General features: G+C 40.1%; 1 long non-coding RNA gene across 2 annotated transcripts in view; it reads right to left on the minus strand.

Moving 5' to 3' along the window:
- Positions 1 to 2,393: 2,393 nt before the first annotated feature.
- Positions 2,394 to 23,755, minus strand: part of LOC143669709 (uncharacterized) — a 35,604-nt gene continuing 14,242 nt past the window's right edge. Inside the window, exons 2-3 of one of the 2 annotated variants that reach the window (XR_013169002.1) lie at positions 23,131 to 23,274; positions 2,394 to 2,731 (exon numbers count right to left, since the gene is read on the minus strand). This is a non-coding gene — a long non-coding RNA (uncharacterized LOC143669709). Of the gene's footprint in view, positions 2,732 to 17,036; positions 17,204 to 23,130; positions 23,275 to 23,755 lie in introns of those variants that run through there. The other variant, XR_013169001.1, reaches the window with a different exon arrangement.

Raw genomic sequence — 23,755 nt, forward strand, 5'->3', positions numbered from 1 at the left:
ATCCTTTGAGGCCAGGCCAGGCCAGGTCTTCTTTCTGTCTCTTGAACATGTCATACTTCTTTTTCCCTTAGAGCTTTTGCTCTTGCTTTTCCCTCTAGCAGTAATGCTCACCTCAGATTGCCATAACCTATTGCCCCATTTACATCATAGATGGTTCTTTCTCAGAGACTTTCCTGGAAAAACGGGTTTCCCATCCCATCCCAACACTTTTCCATTGTCCCATTTTATTCTCTTCATGGAAACTAACTCCATCTGACATGATATTTATCTCTTTATGTGCCCACAGTATGTCTCATATCCACAGAATTCTCACTCTGAGGACAGAGACATTCTTTTCTTCACAGATACATTCCCAGTTACTAGAATTCCCAGTTACTGGATACTAATATTTGAAATACACGCAGTCCTCAATTTAACGATATAAAAGTTTACAAGACATTTACCTAAAGTTTTAATGGCATTCCCTGTAGAAGTTGTGCTATAAATCAGGTAAGTTTCCAATCTACCTGAAAAATCCATTTAACCTGTAGAGTAATTGAATAACAGCACTAGCAGGACTTGTAGCAAGAACACTATTGTTTCCAGGGGTGGAGGTTTAGGTTCTAGACCTGCTACCCTGAACGTATTTCCCTCTACTAGTGGGTGGAGGGACGATCTTCCTTCTCTCTTTCCCCTTACCAGCATCCTCCCTCCTCACTTTGTTTCCGCATTCTCAGAGAGTCAATGCTTGGAAACCTACCTTTGTGGTTTCAGAAGTGGAAACTCCAGCATGGGTGAGAGATGATAAAAGCAGAAGGGTAGAGAAATGAGAAGACGGGCTCATGGGATGAAAGTGAATCCTGATGTGGCTTCCGAGGTGTGCACTCTCTCAGGGAAGTGACTCCCCTCTCTGAATTCCAGTTTCTAGACCTACGATACAGGAATTATGCCACTCATTTCAGAGGGATCCTGGGAGAACTAAATTAGATAATGTATGCAAGCACTGAGCATGGTACTTGGCTGTTAGCAAATTCCCCCAATTGGTTCCTATTATGATTATTACTATTAATTTTGGGATCGAGGGATTATGTGCAAATGCCAGAAACAGTAATACTCAGTAGACAGGAGTTTCTTTCCTTTTTTATTTTTTATTTTTTTGTCATCTAAGTTGAGGAAGAAGTGGCATCTGTGAGGCAGCATGTTTTGGCATTTTGATGCTCTCTGAGATTGGAGAGAGTTGGACTGGGGAGGAAGGCAAAGTGTTGGAGATTGGAGGTCTCATCTGTACATACTTCAGTGGTTGTGTTGGAGGAGTAAATCGTGAATAACGGGGTGTCTGATGTGGGGGAGATATAGATGGGATGGATGCGCTTACTATTATCTTGCTTAGTGATCCCAACACATTTAAAGCAGTGTTAGAAGCTGGAAAATACTGGTAACCGCTGCCCAATGTACTGAAACTGGCAGCCAGCTTGAAGCTCAACTTTTGGCACCATCTTGTGGGAGGAGATGGTACTTCATGATCTTAAAAATCCAGGCATTGTTCCCGCCTTTAGATCCAATAGGTACTGGCAAGAGGAAATGAGTTTTTTAGGTGTATATTTAGGTTCGTGTTTGTTTTTAATCTAAGCATACCTTGTGCTGATGAGATTTTGGTTAGAGTGGTTCTAAAATATTCTACGCGAGGGCCTCCAGGAAGCAGGGGCAAAGAGTCATAGTAATTCTCTCAGGGTTTCCCAGTGTGTAGTAGTCAAGTTCAGGTGTCACCTTGGCTGGGTGATGGTGCCCAGCTGTTCTGTGGCCGTGTGAATTTCATCAGCATGTGAAATTCATCTATGTCTTCTCATATTGGAGGTCGGTTAAAGGGAGTGACTGCTGCAATGAGTGAGGCTTGAAAGAAGTCAGAAAAGAAAGCAACAGCTCTGCACAGCCCAACACAATGCAGCTCAGAGCTCAGAGCTGGCTCAGACACAGATGTTTGGGCATGCAGAAAGGAGCTGCCCCCGGGAAAGCCATCTGAACCCAGAAGTCAGGAGAGAAGACCAGCAGACATGGCAGTGTGCCTTCCCATGTGAAGAGGAACTCAGCTAAAAACTACCCGCCTTTCCTCCAAGATCTGTAAATTTATAACTAAATAAATCCCCTTTATAAGAGCCAGTCCATTTCTGGTATACTGCGTTCTGGCAGCACTAGCAAACTAAAACTCACTGTAGTAGCTAGGTTCAAGTATAAACTTGGCGAGGGGATGGCGCTCAGTTGTTCTGTGATGTGAAATGCGTTTGTGGCTGATTACATCTGCAGCGGGTAATGTTTAATTCAACTATCTGTGTTACTTCCAGAAAGCACCATCCTCAATAGTCAGGACCGCCTGGTCCTGTGTCAAATGGAGAAATAAGTTTATTTTGATGAGAAGATGAGTTTATTAAAGGCGAATCATCTAGGAACTGGAGGAAAAACTTTCCAAAACCAATTTGGAGTGGGAAGGGTGGTCTAAACTTTTAGAACCCCCAAATAGACAAAGAAATGGTGAAGAAAGAAGAAAGCAGGGGGGGAAACCCCCCCCCCCCCAAAAACCTAAGTAAACATCACATGATTCATTAAAATTAAGCAATAGTCACTTGCTTCATTTTGTTTGCTCAGCATATCCTGCTGCCGGGCAGACCCTTCTTTCTTTGCTGACCATTCAGGCTTTTGAACTTGTACTTCTAGAGGAGGGAGGTGCTGATATTAGTTCAAATGTGATGTTTTATTCCTGCAAGCAGAGCAAGAGAGGGCTTCTGGGAACAGAGAGTAAATTTTTCTTTAGTTGAGATTAGATCAACAGCAAACTATTTCAACAAAGGCTTTTTATGCTTAAAATAATTCAAGGTTGCTTGAGTGAAATGATTATGCCAGTTTTTTAGCTAGCGAAGAATATACTAAGCATTTTTCAGCTAAAGGATTATATTGAATATTTTTTATTTACCCATGTCAGCTGGAGGCTTAAAAGAGAGAGGTCAGAAGAGAACTAAGCAGCCCAGCACCTCAGCTCAGTGCACAGAGCCAGCTCAGACCCAGACATTTGGAGATGCAGGAAGGGCAAAACCGTGTGAACCCAGAAGCTGGAAAGGAGGGCCAGCAGACATTGCCAGGTGCCTTCCCACATGACAGAGAAAGCCAAAGGAAATCCAGCTGCCTAAGCCAGTCCATTTCTGGTGCATTGCATTCCGGCAGCTTTAACAAACTAAGACACAGTGAGTGGCTAAGATGGTTTTATTATTGACAATATTAGAAATTAAACACCTATTACATGCTGCCTAGAACACAACGTCCAAGGCCTTGTGTCAGACCATCCACACTCAGGGTTTATATGGCACAATGGGAAGTCCTGGGAATCTAACAGCATGGCCTCGGGTCTGCAGCTATGCACAGGTCTCATTTCTTGTGCTCTCTGCCCTTATCTTCACTGCCTTCTTTAATGACATTTCTACTGGCTTCCTCTGCCCTGCTGCTTCCAGCAAGCTGCGCCTTTTTAGGAGACTTGTTTTCACTCAGTGCTATCCTTCCATGTGTCAGCAGATGTCAGCAAATCCCAGAGAGTAAAACACAGTATACCAAACTGGTCTCTTGCCATTAAATTGTGTGTGTGTGTGCGCATGTGTGTGGAGAGGGAAAGGAAGAAGAAAATTGATAGTGACAGACAAACGGTGCCTACATCAGGGTTTGCTAGGACCTTCTTTTAAAAGGCAGAGCGGGGTCCTTGAGAATTCCCTTGTAATTGGTGTGTACTGAACAGGGGAAAGCCATTCAGAGCTGCTTTGGTATTTAGTGACTTCAGTTCTCTGAGCTGCAGCTTGCTCATCTGTAAAAACGAGAACAATCCTGTACCTACTTCCAGGGTGAAGAGGAATAAAATGAGCTGCCTTTCTTTTTAAACTCTAGTACACCCGACAGGTAGAGAGCATTCTCAGTGAGAGACTTCACTAAATGCCTCTCATTTCTTCTTCCTCAACTGACATTATCCCCAACTTTTATTTAGAACTTGATCTATAGCTTCAGCACAGATGGGCTTGGGAGTTTGGGGGTAAAAGAAGATGCCTAGAAGCAATGCTTCTTGTTTTGCTGGAAGGTTCCAGGTTTCTCTGAGAATAGGGACTTCCAGAGCATCCTGGGAGAGACCTTTTTTTGCAGCTACGTGAGATGCCCCCATCCTCCAGATACTCACTTATCCCAAGTGGAAGGAGACCTGACAAGTGAGCAGGGTTTTGTTCCTTCCAGTTCATGTATTGCCTTTTATGGGGAGGCTCCCATGAAAGTATTCGGCTCCATTGGAGTTGGGGTGTATTAGGGTGTATTATTTTCCTGTGGCTGCTGTAACAATTTGCCACAAACTTGGGGGCTTAAGTACAATAGAAATGTATTTTCTTACAATTCTGGGGGCTAGAAATTTGGAAGGTTTTGTTCTCCCTCCAGAGGCTATAGGGGAGAATCTGTTCCTTGCCTCTTCCAGCTTCTCGTGGCTGCTGGCATTCTTTGGCTTGTGCCTACATCTCTCCAATCTCTGTCTCCATGGTCCATTGCATCTTCCTCTTCTGAAGCACAATTTCTCTCTGCCTCTCTCCTATAAGGACACATGCCATTGTATTTAGGTCCTGTGCTTGGTTGAAGCTGTTATGTGCTCCCTGCAAAGGTCGTATTCTTTTAGTCCATTCTTGGAGGTGCAGATCTGTTGTGAGTGGGGCTTTGCATGAGGTTGTTTCAATCGAGATGTGACCCGCCCAATTCAAGGTGGGTCTTGAGCCTTTACTGGAATCTGTATGAGAGGATAAAGGACCGAAAGAGCTGAGAGGACTTAAAGAGGAAAAAGCCCCAGATATGCTAAGAGAGGACCCACAGACCGAGAGGAGGCCCCGGGACCCAGGTGCTGAGAGCAAAGAAACCTGGGGGCAAAGGACCAGCAGATGCCTGTCCTGTGCCTGCCTAGGGGACAGAGGTGTCCCAGCTGCCAGCAGCCTTTCTTCAGAGAAGATATCCTCCCGCTGATACCTTAATTTGGACATTTTCATAGCCTGTGAACTGTAAAGTGTAGCTTAATAAGTCCCCATTGTAAAGCCAACCCGTTCCCAACACTTCTAGCAAACTGAAACAGATTGACAATATATAAAGAAATGGCCTTGGCTGTGCTCCAATAAAACTTTATTTACAAAAATAGGACTTCTTCCAGCTAGGTGAAATAGATACACTTTTCCCTTTACTTCCCGCAAAGTACAGCTAAAAACTCTGGACAGTCCATGCAAAGCAAACATTTTTCCCACAAGAAGTCAGGAAAAATGAAGAAAAGAACAATCAGGAAATAACATATAAAATGGCGAAGTTAAGCCTTTACATATCAATAATTACATTACATTTAAATCATTTAAATACACCAAGTAAAAGACAGAAAATGGGAAAGTGGATTTAAAAAACATGACTCTGCTATTTGCTATCTATAGGAAACGTTTTCAAATATAACAATATAGACAGGTTGAAAGCAAAAGGATAAAAATAACGTATCATGCAAACAATCAAGAGAAGTAAGGGTTTACTATTACAATGATAAAAACATGCTATCATCCATTGTGACAAATGTCCCATCCCAGTGCAAGGCGTTGGTGGAGTGTGGGAATCCTGCATTTTATGCATGATTGTTCTGTAAACCCAAAACTTCTCTAATAAAGGGAAAAAAAAACTTAGAAAAAAAAGAAGTCAGGAGTGACTAAATTAACATGAGATAAGGTAAAAATCAGAACAAAAAAAACTTACATGCGAGAGAGATTATCCATTTATAAAAGGTCAACTCATCTAGAACATTAAACAATCCTAAGTGTGTATACACTACAACAAAGGTGCAAAATGTTTATACAACTGAAAGAAAAAAATATGTAAGTTTTTTTCTATAGTTAGAGACTTCAACACTATCTCTCAGCAATTGATAAAGCAACTATACCAAAAAAGAGCAAAAATATAGAACAAAGCATCAAACAAGAGCTGATCAACATTTTTAGAACACTTGACCCCATAACAGTAGACTATATATCTTTTCCAGTACCCACAGAACATATTCCAAGGGAGCCTAGATTCTGGGCTAGAAAAAACATCAACAAATTTCAACATAGTGTGTTCTCCATGGTATGTTATAGTTTGGAATCAAAGTAGAAATTAATAATAAAAATGCAGGAGGAAGATCTCCCAACACTTGGAAACTAAACAACACACTTTAGAATAATCCACAGATCAAAGAGGAATTCTCAGAGGAAACAAAAAATATATTGAGTGAATGAAAAAACAAAATATCAAAATTTGTGGGCAGAGCTAAAGCAATGCTGAGAGAGAAATTTATAGCACTGAATACATACTTTAAAAAAAAAGGGAAAGTCAATCAATCTGAGCCCTCACCTCAAGAACCTAGAAAAAGTAGAGAAGTAGAGCAAAATAAACTCAAAACAAATAGAAGCAAGTAATAAAGATAATAGTTAAAATAAAAGAAATGTAACAGAAAACGTAATACAGAAAATCAATGAAAAGAGAGATTGTTTTTTAAAAAGAGTAATAAAATTGACAAGCTTCTGAGAATATTGATAAAGAATAAAAAAAAGAGCCCCTTAAAGAGGGGTTACCAGTACAGACTCTGCAGGCATCAAAAGGATAATAAGGGAATACTATGCTCAATTTTACAAATAAGGCATCTTAGAGGAAATGAACCAACTCCTCAAAAACCTCAAACTACTACAACTCAAGACAAAATAAGATAATTTGAATAGCCCTATAACTATTTAAGAAATTAAATCGTAACTTAAAAATTCAAAAGAAAGGAAATCTCCATTCTCAGACGGGTTCACTGAAGAAGTCTACCAAATATTTATGAAAGAATACCAATTCTACACAATATCTTCCAGAATATAGTTGAGGAGGGAACAATTCCCAATTTTATTTAGGAAGTTAGCAATAAAACCAAACGTAAAATATAAAAGAAGAAAGATATATATCAATATCTTATGAATATAGACATCAAAATCTTTAACACAATATTAGCAAATTGTATTTAGCAATAGTAAGAAGAATTATGTGTCATGACCAAGTGGGTGTATGGAAGGGATGCAAGGATGGTTCAATATTTGAAAATCAATCAATGTAATCTACCATATTAAAAGGACAAAGAAAAATCACACGATCATACCAATCAAAGAAGAAAGGGCATTTTGACAAAAGTCAATACTGATTCATGATGAAAACTCTCAGAAAAATAGGAACAAAAGGGGACATTGTACATAAGGAGAATGTACAAAAACCTTATAGCTAACATTATACTTGTGGATAAACACCTGAATGCTTTCTTGCTAAGATCAGGAACAAAGATCATCGATGTCTACTCTCACTGCTTTAACTCATCCTAGTGTTGCAAGTTCTACCCATTCCAATAAGACAAGGAAATGAAATGAAAGGCATACAGGTTGAAAAGAAGAAGTAAAATGGTCTGTATTTGCAGCAAATATGATCTTCTACACAAAAAATGCCAGAAGATTCTACAAAATGCTCCTATAACAAATAAGTACATTTACAAGATATAAGATGAATATACAAAACTCAATTATACTTCTATAAACTAGCAATGAATGCTTGGACACTGAAATTTAAAACACAGTGTTCAAAAAAGAAGAAGACATAGGTGTAAATCTAACTAAATATGGATAAGACTTACATAATAAAAACAATTACTAATTTAAAAAATCTCAGAGATGATTTTTTTTTTTTATATACATGGGCAGGCACCAGGAATCGAACCTGGGTCCTCTGGCATTCCAGGAAAGCGTTCTTGCCTGCTGAGCCACCGTGGCCCGTCCTCAGAGATGATTTTTAACACAGTATGGAGAGACATATCATGTTCATGGATTGGAAGACTGTATAAAGTAAAGATGCCAATATTCCCCTAATTGATGTACAGTTTTTTGTTTTTTGTTATTTTTTTTTAGCATGGGCAGGCACTGGGAATCGAACCTGGGTCTCCAGCATGATGTGCAGTTTTGATATAATTTCTATCAAAGTCCTAGCAAGATTTTCATGCATATTGACAAATATACCCTAAAATTTATTCAGGAAGGCAAAGGAATTAGAGTGGCTAAAGAAATTTTGAAAAAGAAGAATTAAGTACACGGAATCAGTCTACTATATTTCAAGTCAGATTATATGGTTAGAATAATTAAGAAGTGGTAATGGCAGAGAAATAGTCATACAGATCAATGAAACAGGATAGGAAACCCACAAATAGACCTACACAAATATGCCCAGCTGATTTTTGACAAAGATGCAAATGCAGTTCAGTGGAAGATAGTCTTTTCTCAACAAATGATGCTAGAGCATTCATGGGGACGGGGGAAGGGAATTAACCTCAACCTAAGGCTCGTACACTAAACAAAAATATTTCATTCAAAATGTATCATCTCTTAATGTAAAATCATAACAGTATTAAAAGAAACACAGGAGAAAATCTTTGGGCTCTAAATCTAGATAAATAACCATGAGATACAATGTAAAATACACAATCCATAAAAGGAAAAATTGATAAATTGGACTTCAAAATGTTTTAAATTTTGTCTTCAGTATATTTTGTTAAGAGGATTAAAATACATACTATAGACAGGGAAAAAATATTTCCAATCCACATTTCTGACAAAGGGTTAGTATCTAGAATATATGAAGAGCTCTCAAAGCTCACGAGTGAAAAAGCAAACACTCCAGCACATAGGCCAAGGATCAGAAGAGATATTTTAGTAAAGGCAATATACAGATGACAAATAAGCAAATAAAAAGATATACACTATCATTAGCCTCCAAGAAATATGAATCAAAACCACTGAGGTCATATCTCTGATCTCACTGGTATGAAATAATTAGAATAAGCAAATCCTTAGAGTCAGAAACTGGAATGTAGGTTACCAGGGGCCAAGGATGGGAGTAGGAATGGGGAGTTAATGTTTTAATTGCTCAGAGTTTCTATTTGGGGAGATGGAAAAGTTTTGGTAATGGATGGTGGTGATGGCAGTACAACATTGTGAATGCAATTAATAGCCTTGAATTACATATTTGAATGTGGTTAAAAGGGGAAAATCTAGGTGTTTTATACATACTTACATACATGTAAAACTAGAATAAAATTTTTAAAAAAATGACATAGAACCGTACAACACAATGAACCTAAATCATTATAGCTAATTGTACAATAATGATAATATTCTTTCATCAATTATAGTACATGCTATGCTAATGCAAGGTGTTAATAATACAGTGGTATACAGGAACTCTGCATTTGCTGCATGATTTTTCTGTAAACGTTTCACTTCTCTAATAGAAAAAGAACACTGAGATATCACCACACACCTGCACTGAGTCTTCCCAAATACCTTTCTGCCTGGAACCTCAGAATATGAGAATTCTATTTGGGAATAGGATCTTTGGACAAATAATTAGTTAATGTAACATGAGGACATGCTGGGTTAGGATGAGCACTAAGTCCAATGACTGGTGCCCTTATAAGAAGAGGTGAGGACTGCCCTCCCCCTCTCTATGTGGGACATGATTCTCAGGGGTGTAAACTTCCCTGGCAACATTGGACAGAAATACTAGAATGAGCTGGGACTCAGCATCAAGGGATTGAGAAAATCTTCTTGACCAAAAGGGTAAAGAGAGAAATGAGACAAAATAAAGTGTCAGTGGCTGAGAGATTCCAAACAGAGACGAGAGGTTATCCTGGAGGTTATTCTTACACATTATATAGATATCCCCTTTTTAGTTTAAGGTGTATTAGAGAGTCTAGAGGGAAGTGCCTGAAACTGTACAGCTGTGTTCCAGTAAGCATATTTCTTGAAGATGATTGTGTAATGATACAGCTTTCACAGTGTGTGACTGTGTGAATGGGAAAACCTTGTGTCCGACGCTCCTTTTATCTAAGGTATGGACAGATGAGGAAAACTTATGGATTAAAAAGAAGTAAATAATAGGGGGAACACATGTTAAAATAAAGATAGAAAAAAGAAGAAGTGAGGATGCACAAGGAAGAAGACCACATGAAGATGAAGGCAGAGGTTGCAGTTATGATGCCACAAGCCAAGGAATTCCAAGGACTGTCATCAACCATCAGAAGCTAGGAGAGAGGCAAGGAAATCAACACCTTGATTTTGAGCTTCTTGACTCTAGAACTGTGAGAGAATATATGTCTGTCATTTTAAGCCAAAAAAATGTGTGCTAGTTTATTATGGTAGTCCTAGAAAACTACGCCATACCTACCAGAATGACTAAAATAAAAAATACTACCACCACCAGATGCTAGTGAAGTTATGGAGAACCTGGATTGCATTTATATTGCTGGTAGGGATATAAAATGGTCCAGTCACTCTGGAAAACAGCATGGCAGTTGCTTTGAAAGCTAAACATGCAACTAACATATGCCCCAGCTTTAGTATCCCTGGGCTTTTATCCCAGAGAAAAGAAGACTTGTGTTCACAAGTTATTGTATACAAATGTTTGCAACAGCTTTACTCATAATAGCCCCAAACTGTAAACAACCCAGATGTCCTTCAATGAATATGTGGTTAAATAAACAAAACGGAAAGGTCCATCGATACATGCAAAATTGGTTGACTCTCCAGGGAATTATGCTGACTAAAAAAGGCCCATTCCCAAAAGTTACATATTGTGTGACTCCATTTTTACAACATTTTTGAAATGACAAAATTATAGAAATGGGTAACAGATTACTGGCTGCCTGGAGTTAGGAAAGTGTGTGTGTGGGTAGGAGGCGAATGTGGCTACAAAAGGGCCCCATGAAGATCCTTGCGGTGATGGAGTTGCCCCCTACCTGAACTGTATCAACGTCAATATCCTGGCTTTGATATATATATTTTAATGATTCTTAACATTTTTAGTTTTATATATTCAACCCCAAATTTTCCATTTTAACTCCTTTCAAATATACAATTCATTGTGTTAATTACATTCACAATGTTGGCACTACCATCCACCCTCCCCCCAAATTTTCCATCACCCCAAAAAGAAATTCTGTACCATTAAACCTTAATGGCCCAACACTTATACCCACCCTGGCCCCTGGTAACATGTATTTAAGTTTCTGATAATAGACTTTTAAAAAAAATTTATTTTTATAAAGTATCAGTGGCAGAGATTTCAAACAGAGTCAAGAGGCTACCCTGGAGGTTGCTCTTACCCTGGAGGTTGCTTCAGGTAGACCTTGCTACTTATCATAACCTGCCAACCTCCAACCAGGACCATTTCAGCCAATCCTAAAGAACACCTAGGGCAAAATATAAGATTCCACAAGGGCTCTAGGCACTAGAGTAACTTTCCAGAAACCTACAATTTCCAGATGGGTCCCTGCTCCAGAGAAGTCCTGAAACCTAGCCCAGCCTCTCCAGAACATCAGATAGTTCCATCTCCCTACCCATATTAGTGACAGACCTTTCCAATATGAAAAATTTAGACTTGCCTAAAAAAAGGGATGGAAAGATTGAAGGTGATGGTGGAGTTATATAGAGAAGATAGAATGTAACAAATGAATATGAACACTGAATCATTAAATTGATGTCTTTTAGTCTCCAGTATTTTAGAGCAGCTAGAAGTAAAAACATAAAATTGTGAAATTGTAACCCATATCAAAGTCTGAAATGTACTACAACTGATTGTGGTGCTGTGCTTTGAAATTTATAGCTTTTTTGTATGTGTGTTATTCTTCACAAAAAAAAAAGAAGGGAAAAAAAGTTTAATTGTGATAAAAAAAATCAGGGCTACTGGATTACAGTTCAACAAATTCATGTCTTCCCTTCTGGCTAGTATAAAACACTAGATTATAAAAAGAAATATCTATATATAATGAGTCAGTAGCCATGTCATTTGTAAAATCCTAATTTCTCAGTTACACGTCCTTCCTCTCATTTAATCTTTCTCTCAATCTTCAAGGATATCTGGGCAATGACCATGTTAACTTCTTCATGCTGGAAAGGGTGTTGATCTTCTGGGGTAAAGGAATGAACTTGATTGTTGTTTTTGGAGACACTGGTACCTCTCGGTTTCAGGACTCATCTGGCATAAGCTCAATCTGGAGGCCTTGAGTTTCTGAGAAAATAAACTTACTAAGAAAAACTTTTATACAGACTTAGATAGAGGCCAGGGCACCACTTTGGGTTTTCAGGAATATTGTTGGTTGTATTATGGCATACTGAGTAGTTTGAAATATCTGGCTAGAGCTTGCATAAGAATAACCTCTGGGATGACCTCTCAATTCTATTTGATACTTCTTAGCCACAGAAGTTTTATTTTGTTCCATTTCTTTCCCCCCTTTTGGTCATTCTCAATTCCATGATGCCAGGTCCAGATTCATCTCTCGAAGTCATGTCCCACATCACCAGGAAGACTAACATTCCTGGGAGTCATGTCCCATGTAGAGGGGGAGGATAGTGAGTTTATTTGCAGAGTTGGCTTAAAGAGAGGAACCACATCTGACCAACAAAAGAATTGCTCTGGGAAACTCAGGCATAATTACATGCAGGCCTAGAGTTACCATTGCAGAAATAAGTTTCATGAGGGCAAGCCTCAAGATCGAGAGCTTGGCTTACTAAATTGGGAGCCCTAATGCCTGAGAGAATATCAGGAGTTCCCCAGGTGAGGTAGTTTGATAGATCCACCTGGCTTATTTCACTCAACATAATGTTCTCAAGATTCATCCATGCTGTTGCATGTGTCATGACTTATATTCTGTCTTATAGTTGTGTAATATCCCACAGTATGTACATACTAGTTTGTTATCCATTTGTCCATTGATGGACATTTGGGTCATTTCCATCTCTTGGCAATCATAAATAATGCCTCCATAAGCATCAGTGTGAAAATGTCCATTTGCATCCCTGCTTTCAGTTCCTCTGAATATATGCTTAGTGATAGGGTCGTTGGATCATATGGTAATTTTATACTCCTGAGAAACTGCCAAACTGCCTTCCAGAGCAGTTGCACCATTCTACATTCCCACCAACAGTGAATGACTGTACCTATTTATCCATATCCTCTCCAGCACTTATAGTTTTCTGCAGCACTTATAGTTTTCTGTTTGTTTTTTATAAAGGCCATTCTAGTAGGTGTAAGAGGATATCTCACTGTGGTTTTAATTTGTATTTCCCTAATCGCTAGTGAAGTTGAGCATCTTTTCATGATTTTATGCCCTATTGGTTTGTGATATTGGGCCATAGTTTTTGTAAGATGTTGCCATTGGGTGAAAGTGGGTAAAGGGTGCACAAGGTTTCTTTGTATTATTTCTTTTTTTAATTTCATTGCCTTTTTGAGGGGTGGAGTGTGGGGGGTGCATGGTCTGGGAATTGAACCCGGGTCTCCTGCATGGTAGGCGAGCATTCTACCACTGAACCACCCAAGCACCCTTTCATTGTTTTTATATTACTACCTACCAATAGTTTCAAAGGAAAAATCCTGGAGAAAAAAAAAATTTCATAATAAGCGAGTGCAACTAATTAGATGAGTTGAAAGGCAAATTGTAGGGAATAGGGATCTAATGGCCTTAATAAGCACACAATTACATTTGTGTAACAAGTTTCCCCTTAAGATACATTTCCCCAGTTTAGATCCCCTGAGAAGCAGATGCCAGCTTAGACAAGCAAGAGGTTTACTGTAGGAAACACCTGTAGAGGAGAAAGGGGAGAAAGCAGGACTTGGAAGAGGAGACCTTCAGGTCACATGGCAGGTCCGATATCTTTGAAAGGTGGAGGCTGAGAAAGGAAGGTTGAGTAAGGAGAGCAGCAGTCTGCACTACTCTTGGAGAAGATCTTGGCCAGAATGTTTAGAGCTTCAGAGCAAAGATTGACTATCAGAGGATGCCCACATTGGGCAGGACAGCCTGGCTCAAGTAACCCTGACCTGCTCAATTATTAGTGGGAACAGAATGGGGGTATGTGGCCTTGGCATGAAAAGCTCCAGTGGATGAGAAGTTGTAACAGCTGAAGACCATCCACCAGCTACCTTCCTTGCAGCAAGACACAAGCCAATGTTTCTCATCTGTAACCACTGCCCTGGATATTTTCCAGGAATATACATGCTTTCTAATAAAGGAAACACAATCATCCAATGACTTATTTGAAAGTCATATCAGAACGCTCCTTGACTTAATGGCGAAGTCAGTTTTTACAAAGAAGTCGGGGGCAGGAGAAGAAATAGCAGTGAACTAGGTGTCAGGCTCCCTGGGTGGTACATCCATTTCTGACAGCCTCTTTCTCGAGCAAGTCACCTGAGCTTTCTGAGCCCCAGTTTGCCCCTGGGCAAAATGCTAACAATTAAAAGAAAGCGATTATAAAGTAATGGCTATACAAATTCTCTGAAAAGAATAAGGGATTGAGTAGCACTATTATTATTATGTAGCCCTACAACCCAGGCAGGGAGGACCCGAAGGACACATCGCTGGAAACTCAGCTCCCTGTGAGTTCCCCTAGCAACTCATAAACTCCAGCAGCTCCTAGTCTTTCTTGGCATCCTTGGTTCTCCCACTTAAACTGCCAGTGCCTTTGTCTCTGTCTGCTGACTCCCAGGTCCCTCCTCGCTGAAGGAGAACCTGTCGTTTTAATTTCTTACAGTGTCCCTACAGATATAATTCTTGCCATATTTAATTGAATCTAAAATCCTCTCTGCCTTAAATCACATCATTATTTTATGTACCACAAAAGGAGAGGGAGGAAAAAAGCCAATTCAATTATGACACAGTTCCTTAATGACAGTTCTGTCTGATGAGTGAATTGGGCACACCAGTCTCTCATTCATTGAAATGTCTTTCATTGATTCTGAAGGAGTTCGCAATTTGCCCTGCCTTTGGCTGCACTGCTTGGTGTCTGATGGGTGTTCCCTGGCGTGTGTCTCAATAACTCACTGTAATATAGCTTCATTTTATATCCTCTACAGCAGTGCTTTCAAACTTTAATGTATGTGCAGATCACCTGGGGATTTTGCTAAAATACAGATTTTGATTCATTAGGTCTGGGGTAGAACCTGAGATTCTGCTTTTCTAACACCCTCCCAAGTGATGCTGCCTGTCCAGGGACCCTTTCACCAGCAAGGCTGTAATGCCCCAGGCCGTTGTTTTGCAAGAAACTATGGAATTGCAGTAATTTCTCCTCTAACGAGTATTCATTTCGCAAATACCCCATACACGCTCCACCGCTCTGTCTCCACACCTTTCTTAATGCATTGTTAAGTTTTGGTCTCAGTGCTGAACTATGGTATAATCTTCCTGAAGACATTATACACAGCAATTAAACCCAACATGTGCAGTGCCGACAAAGCACATAAGCCAGTTGAAGCAACGACAGCACTTCCAATCGTGAGCAAGGTCGTACTTGTGCATCAGTGACCACGGGGCCACGCTGATGCCTGATGGACAGTGACTGGGAGAAATTGCCCATCAGAAGCACATCCCAAGCACAAAGATTTCAGAGATGATAAAATGTGGGGGGAAAAAAAGTGCATCTTGGAATTAATGCAAAATGTAAAATGATTTATTGTTTCAGTTTCTTGCATTTCTCTCTTTCCTCCTCCTTTGTTTTCAACTTTAAGAAATTTCCTCCAGGGGCTGATTGATTAAATCTAATATCTGTTGCAAATTGGCATTTCCTTCTTCTGAGTACTCTCCCCATCCAGGCCTGTCCAGGGCCCTACCTAAGAAGTGGGGGCAGCTCTTTTTCCATGGGTTTTTTCCCCCAAGCTTTTTGTTCTGTAGCTGACTGCCACTCTCCAGCCTGGCTACTCTACCTCTTCCTCTACCAGGGGCCCCCTAGGTTATATCCGCTCCTGGGTGCCTCCTTGGCAGGACTTTCTGTGGGTTTGCAAAATGAGTGCTCTGCTAGGGTCCTTGCTAGTCATGTACTGCTTAGAAAATGTCTGGTGGATGCTTTGAATTGCTCAGACATAACTGATCTTTAGTGCCTGAAATTCTTGCATTACAGGGGATGCATTTTATCTGAAGAGATTGTGGGCTGCGTTTCTGCTTTGCATTGACCTGAGGTGAAGTTAGGGTGGCAATTTCTATTTCTGAGCAGCTATGCTAGGAATTCTTCTGACCACTTGACATATTGTCAACTTAAAGTGGAATATCATCAGAGAGAGGGGGCAGAATAAATAAACAGATAATGAATTTAAATCTCTAAATCTGCATTCCCTAAAATATCTTCCATGCAAAAATCTTTCAATGTTCAGGGATTTTGGTAGATGTGCCGAGGAAATGACTCGAGCAAAAAAGTTGGGGAAATGCTGGGATAAGTCAAGTTAACAGGTTTCTTTTCTACACAAACCTGGGTTGTCTTGAATAGATGTTGTGAATCGGTAAGAGGGGTCCATATGTATTTAGTGTTTCTCCAACAATATGTTTACAGTTTTTTTTCTCCTCAAGGGGCATCCCAAGAGACACGCTGTCTTGTTTCCATGTGTTCTGCATTACCCCATGTGGTTTGGATGTCTGTGACAGGAATTTATAACACCTGGAAATCACACCTTTTTCTGACAACTGTCACATTTGGGGAAAAACAAGCTGTCAATTTATGGTAGCTTTATCTTGGCCTATTTGACGGATGGCTCTAAATAGTTGCCTCTTTTAGTTCGCTAATTATGTCAGGCTTGTTATTTGTCCCTGTTGAGCGGTTCAGGGGGGTGATAATTAATGCAATCTAGCAAGATTAATTTTTCTTCCACAGAACTCAGTGACCTTGCTGAACCAGGAGAGGCCAAGAAAATAGAAATAATGGAGCAGTGTATAATCGCACAGAGACAGATTGCTAGATTAAACACTACTAGAAAGCTGAAGTTGAATAGATTTGTAAATCTGAGCTATTTCCCTAGTACTATATTGGGAATGCAGAGGAAGGAAAATAAACAAAGAGCTTTGTTAGAAAACACGTTGAGTAATAATCAATACTCTCAGTATAACCTTTGTTCAGAGATAGTGTTCTTAGATTTTTGCTGCAAAATAGATTACTATGAATGGAGGGGCTTAAAACAATGTCCTTTATTGTGTCACTGTAAGAGGCAGACTTCAACTGGGTTCTCTGCTAAGGACCTCAGAAAGCTGAAATCAGGGTGTCAGCTGGGACTGGTGTCATCTGAGGCTCCGGGTCCTCTCCCAAGCTCACAGGGTTGTTGGCAGAATCATTTGCTCCTGAAAGGACACAAAAGCTGCTTCAAGGCCGTCAGGATAGCCTAACTCACTCCAAATCTTTCTGATCTCTTTTAAGGTTTACTTGATTACATCAGGCCCCTTCTAGAACACCTTTTCTTTTGAATAACTCAAAGTCAATTGATTAGGGACCTTAATCGCATCCTCTAACCTTTGACATATACAATATCAGTCACCGGAGTAATATCCTATCATATTCACAAGTTCCCCTCACACTCAAGGGCAGGGGATTTAAAAATGCATGTCCATGAGAGGGTGGGAATCTTGGAGCCATCTTGGAATTCTGCCTTCCATCTAAAGTGAACACACACCTCCACTTATCTTCACCTGCACTCACCAATGAAACCTGGAAGGAAACATGGACAGCTATTTGCAAACTCTGAAAAACAAGTATCAGCAGACAGATCAGGGAATAACACCAGAATTCAAAGAACCGCACACCCCGCAAATATAAGCAAGACCCAGTCTCTAAACTCTTGGGTTCTCTCTCTGCTCAGTCATCTCCTGCCTAGTACTTTGTTCTGTGAACTCCATCTGCCTTGATCTTCCTGGACTCTAGTCTTCATCTCCTTATCTCAGGGAAATCCCCCCCAGGCTGTGCCTGGGTTCCTACTTCTAGCTCCATGGCCTAGAAACTCTCTCATGGCCGTAAACTGGGGCGTCGTAGGGCTCACTTTATTTGTTTCCCATCTCTCAGGGATTATTACCCTTCATTGCCTGATACCTTGTGCCTTGAAAACTGATGTTTTATATATTTTCTTTTTTTTGTTTTCTTGTGTGTTTGTTCCAAGTAGTAGGATAGAGCTCTCTTTATTACTCTGTCTTCGCCAGAAGCAGAATTCCTGAACCAGGGCATAATTACAATGTGCATTTGAATAATCGGCTAATATTGTGCTGGTGGGAAACTGAGACATTGAGAGGTTAAAGACTCACAACAGAGCTGGCACAGCCTCTGTTCATGACAGTACCTTCTGGTGGAAGGTATGTAATTTTTTTGTCTTTGCAGGGGAAATTTTAGTAGAGTCTTTCCAGCATAGCATGCTATTTGGCTCTAAATGCATTCACAAATGCTAATAGGAGTTATAGTCACAATTATGTGAATCTCTGTGTTTTGTGCACACTGTTGCAAGCAATTAGGGTCAACAGGATCAATTTGTAAGTTAGAACTCATTCAATTTAGCCACTTAAGTATACCTCTGTAATAAGTAGACTGCCTTTAACATTTATGGACTAAAGCACTTTATTTATTTAAAATGCCTAAGCACTTAAAAAAAAGGCTCTTTGGTTTTATTTTCCTTTGGTAGAATGGAAAAGGAAAGCATGCCTGGATTCAGATTTTGTCCTATTAGATAACAAGAAGGCTATGAAGGGCTTTACATATATTTCAGAGAATGTTCTCTGAAGCAACTGCCCAGCTCCAGCTCAGAGCCCTTATAAGGAATTGTAGAGGCTTTGCTCAGGAGAAATCTCATATCCCGTAAAGCAGAAAATAAGACAATTGGCAGTATGGGTAGGCAGTGGAAGACAATCAGAACAGGGAATCGAATATGTACAAGCTCTCTTTATATTTACTTTTCTTGCCTTCATTCGGGCATGCATAAAATCAAGATCTGTTCAACGGATATAGAACTTGCCTTGGGCAAGATTCTGAAGAGTAAAAATTTCTCATTGGTAAAATGAGAGGTGTAATTGAGATGGTCTCCGAGGTGCTTGCTTTTTCCCAAGAGTTTAGGATTCTCTGTTCCCCAACCACTGGTTCCCTGAGGCTCTAGGATTTCATGCTTTCCTGGGATGTCTAGGACCAATCTCGTGGTACCCAACAAGACCCACTACAGTAGAGGCTGCCTTCTACCTGTTTTCAGCATTTTCTCCCAGCTGTTTACATTTCATTTTTCTGTGGCCTGTTTCCTTTAAGACATGACGTCTCCTCACTAATATGATTAATGCAAGAAAGTTGTCCCATTGTATTTGGGGTGCACTGTGAGATGCAGGCAGGGGGTGTGCAAAGATATCCACTGAGGTAAAGGGAGAAAATGATAGAGCTCTTATTTGTATTGCTTTTTGCTTCATCCTTTCCTTATTTATATTTTATTTACATTTATAACGTGCAAAACATAGTAGTCGCAAGAGTACACAAATGCTATTAAAATGTATGTATACACATATGTTTTAGTTTGAAAGCTGCCAGAATGTGATAAACCAGAACTGGGACAGCTTTTAAAAAGGGGAATTTAATAAATTACAAGTTTATAGTTCTAAGGAATTGAAAGTGTCCAAATCAAGGCACCAAAAAGAGGTTACCTGCACTCAAGAAAGGCCAATGGGTCAGGACACCTCTGTCAGCTGGGAAGTCACGTGGCTGACACCTGCTGGTCCCTTGCTCCTGGGCTCTGTTACTTTCAGCCTCTGTCTGCATGGGGGTTCCTCATTTTGTTTCTCTGGGGCTGGCTTACATCTCTTGGCTTCCCTCAGCTCTCTCCAGGTTCTGGCTTGCTTAACATCCATGGCAACATCTGCTGGGCTCCAAGCATTTCCAAACATCTGTGTCTCTGTTCTTCAAGTGTCAGCATCTGTTTCAGCTCTGCTCTGAATTTTCTGTTGGCTCTCTCTTTGTCAACTCTGTTATTTCTGACTCTCTCCAAAATATTTCCTCTTTTGAAGGATTCCAATAAATTAATCAAGACCCACCTGGAATGGGTATAGTCACATTTCCATCTAATAAAGTTCACACCCATAATTGGTTGTGTCACATCTATGTGGAGATAATCTGACAAAAAAGTTTCCAACCTGCAGTGTTGAATCAGGATTAAAAGGAATGGCTGGCCTCACAAGATTTGGTCAGGATTAAAACATGGCTTTTCTGGGGGTGCATAATAGATTCCAACTGGCACATTCCACCCTCTGGACCCCAAAGACATCTTTTTTTTCCTTATACAAAATACATTCATTCCATCACAATATTACAAAAGCCTTAAACCATTTCAGTAACAATACAAATATATACAAAGTTAAAACCAGTACAAAATCTCATCAGAGTTAGCTGTTGGCATTACCAGTTCTAAGACAAAAAATTTTCTCCTGGTTTTGGACCTCTAAAACTCAGAACAAGTTACCTGCTGCCAACACACAAAGGAGGACAGTCATAGTATACGTATTTCCATTTCCACGAGGAGAAATTGTAAGGAACACAGGAGTGACTGTACTCACACAGTTCTTAAAATCTGCAGGGCAAACTCCATTGGATTTCAATGTCTAAGAGTCATTTATTCTCAGGTCTTTAGAAAGCAGCAGTCCAACCCATTCCAAGGGCTGATTAAGTGGCCTTGCTCTCTCCAAATGCTGGCATGGAGTTTGCAACCTTGGGGGACATTGAGGAGACAAACTTTTTCTTGGCTCCACCCTCTCTAAGCACTGGGGCCTCACCTGGGCTCTCTGCCAACTGCAGGGCACACACTCAACCCCTCCAGAACAATGGGGTGGCAGCCAGCTTCCCCCTAATCCCCAGTTTATGTGCTCCACCCGCTCTGAGGCCTGAGCAACAAAAAGGAAGACCTACCCTCTGCTTGTGGGGCACACTCACCCTCTCAATGTGTATGGGTTGGTTCACTTTCCTGGCCTGGGGCTTCCTGGCTCCAGACTTAGCTTCTATGGTTCTGCCTCTGGAGACATTTTACCTCCATTTTGTCCATTTTCTGAATTTTTTAGTCCAGACTGGCTGCAGTCCCATTTATACAGATGTCACAACAATCTTGTTGATTTTCTATGCAATATGCTGAGACTATGTCCATCAAACAAAAGGACTTTCCACAAATCCATTCTGGATAACTCCATCTCCCATCTTCACTTGTCCTATAATGGCTGACTACATCCAAGGTTGGATAAATCCTCAGGTGGGGTCTATTCACTGGCGTCTCACATTCTGGAAGCCCAGAATTTTCCAGAACACCAACTTCCATCTTCTTTGTCCTCAAGAGTTCAGTTCTCAATTCTTCTCTATACTCTCACATTCTGCTACAAGTGTCAAGGAGGTCACACTGCATTTTCCATATTTAGTTTGGAAATTTCTCCTGCTCAATATCCAAATTCATCACTCTCCAATTCTGTCTTCCATGTACAAAGAATGCCTTCCTTCTGGTTTGGAACAACATGTGCATGATTACTGTCTAAAGCCTACTTTGAGGTATCTTTAGAGTCCACATTTCTAGCAACCATCTCTTCAGCGCATTCTAGCCCTTGTCCATCAAGCTCCTCACAACTCTTCCAAAATCTTCTCCTTATCCATTTAAAAAGCTGTTTCAACATTTTTGTATTTGCAAACCATAGCAGCACCCCACTTCTCTGGTACCAAAATCTGTGTTAGTTCGAAATCTGACAGAATGTGATAAACCAGAACTGGAACTGATTTTTTAAAACGAAATTTAATAAGTTACAAGTTCATAGTTTTAAGAAAGTGAAAGTGTCCAAATTAAGGCACCAACAAGAGGTTGCTTTCACACAAGAAAGGTCGATGGGTGCTGGTTTCAAAGGATGTATGGACCCTAGAAAAGCCATGTTTTAATCTAAATCCCATTTCATAAAAGCAGAATAATCCCTATTCAGTACTGTACGTTTGAAACTGTAATCAGATCATCTCCCTGAAGATGTAATTTAATCAAGAGTGGTTGTTAAACTGGATTAGGTGATGACATGTCTCCACCCATTTGGGTGGGTCTTGATAAGTTTTGGAGTCCTATAAAAGAGGAAACATTTTGGAGAATGAAGGAGATTCAGAGAGAGCAGAGAATGATGCAGCACCATGAAGTAGAGAGTTTGTGAGCCAGCGACCTTTAGAGATGAAGAAGGAAAATGCTTCCCAGGGAGCTTCATGAAACCAGAAGCCAGGAGAGTAATCTAGTAGATGACACTGTGTTCACCATGTGCCCTTCCAGCTGAGAGAGAAACCCTGACTGTGTTTGTTATGTGCCTTCTCATTTGAGAGAGAAACCCTGAACTTCATTGGCCTTCTTGAATCAAAGTATCTTTCCCTGGATGTCTGTGATTGGACATTTCTATAGACTTGTTTAATTGGGATACTTTCTTGGCCTTAGAACTGTAAACTAGCAACTCATTAAATTCCCCTTTTTAAAAGCCATTCTGTTTCTGGTATATTGCATTCTGGCAGCTAGCAAATTAGAACACTTAGGAACACCTCTGTTATCTGGGAAGTCATGTGGCTGGCAACTACTGCTCCCTTCCTGGTCTCTGTTGCTTTCAGCCTCTGCTCCTGTGGGGGTTCCTCACTGCTTCTCCAGGCCTGGCTTTCATCTCTTGGCTTCCCTTGGCTCTCTCCAGGTTCTGCCTTGCTTAACATCTCATTGCAATATCTGCTGGGCTCCAAGCATTTCCAAACATCCATGTCTCTGTTCTCCACATGTTGGCATCTGTGTCAGCTCAGCTCTGAGGTTTCTTTCAGCTGTTGGCTCTGTCATTTCTGACTCTCTCCAAAGTGTTTCCTCTTTTAAAGTATTCCAATAAACTAACCAAGACCTACCTGGAATGGGTAAAGTCACATCTCCATCTAATAATCTTCACACCCACAATTGGGCATGGCACATCTCTGTGGAGATAACCTAATCAAAAGCTTCCAAACTTCAGTGTTGAATCAGGATTAAAAGAAATGCTATCCTTGCAAGACTGGGTTGGAATTAAAACATGGCTTTTCTAGGGTGCATAATAGATTCAAACTGGCACAATATATTACTATTTAATCCTAAACTTTCTTAAACTTTTACTTTGTGTAAATCTCTTCTCTATTTTATCTATCAATTCAACTCTTCTATGAATTCATCATCTTGAAGACCCCTCTCTCAGATCTTCTAACCTGTGCCAGTCTTGGCTGCTGGCTCCCTAACTGGTCACACAGTTCTTACCTTAGACTCTTCCTTAATCATCATCTCAGGACTCGCCATCCTTTCTCTCTCTTGTGTTGGGTCATCTATTTGCTGGATTTCATGTCTTCCTTTTTTTGCAATATCTTCTGGTGTATCTGCTTTCCAGGAGCTCTCAGAAACTTCCTAAGCAAAAGTGCAAGGAAGGTGAATCTTTAAAGACCTTGTATGTCTGAAGGATCCTTTTAGTCTACCTTCACACTTAATTGATAGTTTGGCTGTTTATGGAAATCATTTTCCTCAGAAAGTTGTCTTCTAACTTCCAACTGCTATTGAGAAATTTGATGCCTTTCTCATTCTTGATCCTTTATATAAAACTTGTTTTTATTTTTATTTTCACACTAGAAATATGTAGGGTTTCCTATCACCATCCCTCCAGAGAATAACTACCATGCTGACTTCTGTCACTTTAGACTGTTTGTGACTGTTACATAAGTAGATTCACAGAATATGTACTCTTTTGCATCTGGTTGCTTTCACTCAACATCGTTTGTGAAATACATCACAATACACAATAAGAAGTTTCAGTCTCATTGCTGTCAGTATTCTATTGTATGAATAAAATACAACTGAGGGGTCCTGAATGTCCATTAGGTATATCATCCTA

The sequence above is a fragment of the Tamandua tetradactyla genome, chromosome 26, assembly GCF_023851605.1.
Source record: "Tamandua tetradactyla isolate mTamTet1 chromosome 26, mTamTet1.pri, whole genome shotgun sequence".
Taxonomy (NCBI): Eukaryota; Metazoa; Chordata; class Mammalia; order Pilosa; family Myrmecophagidae; genus Tamandua; species Tamandua tetradactyla.